This window comes from Lytechinus variegatus, chromosome 7, assembly GCF_018143015.1.
Source record: "Lytechinus variegatus isolate NC3 chromosome 7, Lvar_3.0, whole genome shotgun sequence".
NCBI lineage: Eukaryota > Metazoa > Echinodermata > Echinoidea > Temnopleuroida > Toxopneustidae > Lytechinus > Lytechinus variegatus.
Window position 1 is genome coordinate 31206871 of NC_054746.1, and position 6000 is coordinate 31212870.

Below are 6000 nucleotides of genomic sequence, written 5' to 3' on the forward strand. Positions count from 1 at the left end.
AATTTTTTTTCATCGTTTTTGGCAAATAATCATGTTGTCTTCCTTTTCGTCTCTATTCCTGCATGTCAATTTCTACAAAAAACAACTACGTAAATTTAATGACATTCATCTAATTCAAAGCCTCTATACACATCAATTTATCTCTCTAATCATTTAATTGCCCACAATCAAAATGAGGTCATCCTTTCTTAATGCTTCTCATCATTTGAATCGGATGTTTATAGAAATGGAGACTGACACCAACTTCATCATCTTTGCCATGCTACAGACATACACGAACCCTTAACAGATATAGAGCCGTGCAGTACAGGGTATAAATCACAATTTTCTCCGTCTTATATTGCTCCATTGAAGACAGGGCTACGATTAATTTATTGACATTCGCCAATCAATGGGTAATTTCTGGTCCTGTTCTCTTCCTGGGGTTTATCTTGATTAGCCTTCTAATGAGTTAGTTCGGGGTTTGTTGATATCAAGGGCTACATCGTAACCCTTTTTTGTTTGTTGTGTAGCTATTAAACCATTAAGAAAATCACCATCGGACCAATATTGCATTCTAGAGATAGACATGAGATGAAGGGTAGTGTATTTTTCCCCGATTTGATTGCATCTTACGTCTATACATCTTAGGCAAAAGAAAGCAAAGCACATAAAAGCTATATAACTTTTGAAATTTTTCTCATGAAGACAGAAAAACGTACTAGCAAACAAATCTGGCATATGCCTTTTCTTTAGTTCAACTATTTTCATCTTAGAAGATTAATGATAACACTCTAAACAAAATCTATGTTAATTGGTGTTAAGTTAGAAACATAATGTTAGATCGATAACCCTTTAAATTTCATAAACGTATAGTTCTCTTTCCAAAAGAAAAATCTTGGCACTGGTTTTGTATTTGTATTATTCCAGTGTTATTTTAGTTGTGGTTGAGGTCACAGTATATTATTTTGCATTGCAATTATGTTTTTTTTTTAATTTTTTTTTTTCCTGGTCATTCACAGTTGCATTGGTTCACAGTTGCATTGGCTTGAAAATCGACAATAAGGGCACTTTGCCTGCATTTTTTTTCACGTGATTTGAACACTGTGGAACTTTTATACCCACATGTTCGACAGAGAGGGCGCATGACTTTATCCGAACCTCTGAACTCGAAGGTATTCAGTGCAGGAAAAAAAGCATTGTGATTTCCATTGTGTTTAAATTTATATCCTTGACTTCAGCGACCACCTTCAAGGGCATCCTGAAAACATACCCGTTTAAGAGTGCTTTTTGATAGACATTGACTTATTGTTCAGACATGCATTTATGTAAATAGCTTTTGTTGTTGTTCTGCTCTGAAGCGCCTTGAGCATCCAATCAAGATGGAAAGTGCGCTATACAAACCTCACGTATTATTATTATTATTAAATGAACGAAATTAGAACCATATTATATCAAATAATTGGATAAGATTAGATGAAGTAGAAGTAAAACGAAAATGATATATGATGAACAATTTTTTAACTGAAAAATGCAATAAGGGAAATCAATAATCGATATAAAATATAATCTAAAAAATTGATGCAAATCTGTTGTAATTTATTCCTTTTAGACCATGTTTGAGAAGATTAATTGTTCGAGGGACTTAGAGTAATTTGCGTATAATCATGAATTTTTTCATAATTCTTGCAAAATGTTATCTTGATACATTAAGTTAAAACTCAGAGATTGCATTAAAATGTCTTTTGTCGTTCATTTTTATTCAATTTTATACCAAAGTGATTAGAATAATTTTTTTAGAATCGGATTTTAGAATACAATTTCTATCATACAATGCCCAATAGATAGTTAATTATATTTTATATTGATATTTCATTATTATTATTATCATTACTATCATTATCATCATCGTCATCATTATAATTATTATAAATCATTCTAGCTCTATACTAATAACATATAAAGATGATATAGATGACGGTATGATCGAGGTAGATGAAAATAATTCTCCATATTTTAATTTTGCAGAGTCACTCTAATCAATCGCACTAGTGATCTCATGTAGACGAGCATTTAAAGAAATTTGAAGCCGAGGCAAAAGCGAGGTTAAATGTTTATTTTTCCTTCGCCAGCACACGCGTGCCTTTTGGCGTATGCATATGGAGTTGATGTAAGAGAGTAAACTAATTCAACCTACTACACTCCTGACATAGCCCACTATCTTATCAGCATCGCGTCGACAGCAAATTCAAGTGCTAAACTCCTGAGTTTATAGTGCGCCCAAGTATTGTTACATTTACAAAGCAATCTTGTGTTGTTCTTTAGTTTGAGTGCTGTCCAAGTTTTGTGCCTTCCGTCCCCGACAGTCGCTTGCTCGCATCAAGAGGCCTTCTTCGTCAAGTGTAGCTGATAAGAAGATATTTGAACTCTATACGTAAAGTAAACGCACGTGAATATGCATCCTTTGTTTGAAGAGTGTATAATAATAATTCATAAACAAATTTTATGATCGGAAACTCAGACATGTTTTAAGTCAGGTAGTGCGGTTCTACGATTCTGAGCTTCGCCTGACTTACGACCATCCACCGGGCCAGGGACGGCTGGTCATGAGACAGGGATATGCACCCGACATGCCCGATACTCAAAAGTATAGGACGTACCACCTGCGTGCGATATGATATTAATTGCACCTGCGTGTGGATTAAAGCTTATGTTTATTTTGTAAAATATTATATCGACCTTTAATATCCTTCACTATTTAAATGAGATACAGTGACCCCGCTGACACGCTATATTACACGTAAGCGATGTTGTTATTTGACTAACCCTCTAAGAATGTACATAGAGTAATTACTATATAGTCTGCTCAAAATAACTTGTACTTCAAAATCACCAATGAGGATAGTTTTCTTGAATATAAATCTATTCTCCGACTTTAATGACCACTGAATGCAGTTTTTTTTTAGAATTAAAGTAAACCAAAAAACTTCATAAGTATACAAAATGTAATAACAAGAAAGAAAAAAACATATTACATGCAATAATATTCATAAAACACAGTTCTTCTTTCTGGAATATTTTATCAATCTTAACCAGGTATAACAAAACCATTTTAATACTAAAAGAGACAGTATGTGGACGAAGGGTCAATCTGTTGGCATAATTATTTGTCGTCGCCGATGAACATATTGTTTTAGATTTCCTTTGAACATTTTAGGTACTATTCTACAAAAAATGCTAAAGTCGGCAGATACACACACAAAAATGAATGTGATGTCTCTTATGAAGCATATTAAGTTTGTTTATGGCTCTATGGTTGTTGTAAAAAGCATTCATTGTCATCCGCGGAAGCCGATACAGTACCTGACTGTATAAGTACTGGAGTTTTAGACTTGATTCATATAAATCTTTTTTATTAATTGATTATTTTCTTCATTTTATTTTCAGGAAAAACAAAATGTATTATCTTTATATTCACCAAAATTGTCTCAACACGGAGCGTTTACTGTAAAATGCTAGTAATTTTACAAAGAAAATCGTAAATTTACAAGATGTTTACCTTTTGATAACAGACAACACAATGAATTAACAAACCAAACGTATTAATGCAGTGATATGTAACGTAAAATTGCAAATTGAATGTAAAAAAGTAAAAAATAATAATAACCTTTGTAAAATACCAACGAACTTTCGTGTTTTTACGTCGATTGCATGTATATATATAGTATTCGTATTTTAAATTAACGGTGATTTTCATGTTAAATGAATGTTAAAATGGCGGGTTTTTTTTATACAGCTATCCAGTTTTTTGCTTCGTTACAACCCAGCGCAATTTACTGGGTTTTTTTTTACAGTTTTATTTTTAATAATAATGATAATATAGGGTATTTATATTGCGCACATATCCACCTAGTTAGGTGCTCAAGGCGCTCCTATATTACCCGGCTAAGCTAGGCGTTCATAGCGCACACAGCTTTTTGAGGAATTACTTCCTACCGGTATTCATTTACCTCACCTGGGTTGAGTGCAGCACACTGTGGATCAATTTCTTGCTGAAAGAAATTACGCCATGGCTGGGATTCGAACCCACGACCCTCTGTTTTCAAAGTCCGAAGACTAATCCACTGGGCCATAACGCTCCACAGTGTTTAACAGCGTATTCCGATAGTTATGTTTCCGGACAGCACACTTTGGTACGAATAACACAACGTCAAGGATTGCTGATAAATTTGTTATCATAATTTCATCGGGCGTATAACAAGGCTATATGGTAAAATGTATTTTGAATGGAGCAATGTTAAGGGTTCGTTAAGTGTCATTCATTATATCAAACGTCTTAGATAAAAAGATAGATGTATCTCCTTATATTCGTTTTTGTTCTGAAGTTTCATTGTAAGAAAACTTAGAAGCGAAGAGACGACTGGTCCTCTTCTCTAAGTAACATATTTTAATGGTGTCCGCTTTCGACCAACATTTGTAATAACTGAGAGAAGAATATATCAGAATAGAAAAAAAGATCCATATTTCCAGCCGATCTAAAGAGATACTTAGGTAGCTTTGATTTCAAGTAATATAAAGCAGTCACAATTTGTCTATTGTGCCAGCTTCGTTTACCTTGTTTTCGGTTACGCGCCAAATTTCAAAACCTGCATGCGCTTCTCCCGATATCGTCAGAGCAAACACGATTTCTTCACCCAATTTCGCGCCAAAAAGGTATCGAGTGTATAACGATGATATTGCGAAGAATGCAACAGTCCTTTCTTAATTGTAAGCTAATACGGTCATGATATCTTCGTTCATTGTCCGACAGGAAAATATTTTCTTCACTGTGAGTGCTTTTCGTGTACATCTCCGCAAATTCACATCCTGTACCGACCCACTCTCGGGAATAAGAAAGCCGTAACTTCAGTTTATTTAGACTGTTGAGACACGCCGCTATTGAAATGCAACCTATAAACTGAAATGAGCCCCTGTTTCAATGACAAACATTTTAAATGGTATCTTCTCGAATGGAGGTTTATGATATGCGTTTGAGGGCAAGATGAGATATTTTTTATCCTGCAAACTGATTGTGCACGCTACAACAATCTACATTAAGAAAGATTAGGAGAAAAACAAAGTTATCGCTCCTCAGCCTATCTCGAGCTCTTATAAACATCATGTTTAAAATGTGTTTTTGACAAGCATATAAACCTACCATATGAGAAGGAAAATAAAATACTAAAATTTAGCAAGAAATGTATAAGGTTAACTTGATAACATCAGAATTGTAAGAATTAACAAATCTTGAATTGCATCTTTATTATGAGAAGCAGAGTAATGTTAAAGAAAATATTGGCATTGTCTAAAGTAACTTCAACGGTGACGAGTGGGGGATTCGAAGGCAAGGGAATCGGGCCCTCGTCCCTGGATTCGTGATGAGCTTTTTCTTTCTTTTACTTTTGAGGAAGACAGCTAGAAGACGGTTTTTATTTTGTAGTCAAAACCTTTTTTGGAGGCTGGGGAGGGGAATGACGTATGTCATGTCAGTCATATCACCGAGGATAGTTTAAAATAAATATCCAACACAAATTGAAACATACATGTAATTCTAGCCCCCCCCCCCCTAATAAGCCCATTTTAATTTATGAAATTACCGACCCGCCGCTGACTTTTACTAACAATTTGGTTTACAATTATCAAACAAACAAAAAAAACCACAAAAATCGAAAGTAATTCATAAAGCTAAAAATTGTCATTAGTTCGAAATATGTCAACACGTAATTTGATTTTACAGTCACCTCACCGTATCGTCGACACCACCATGACCACTGCATTCTGCTAGTCAGTTGCCGACCGAATCAAAGAGGGTATGAAACACTCAACTGACAAGTTATATAAATACCCTTTTCATGCGGCTTAGCTGTAATTACTGAGAATTCATTTTTCTTTATAACTCAATGTATCAAAAAGCTGAAAATGATGAAATAAAGCAATATTCTAAAACTCTGGCAATATATTTATCATTGTCAGTCGTGAATT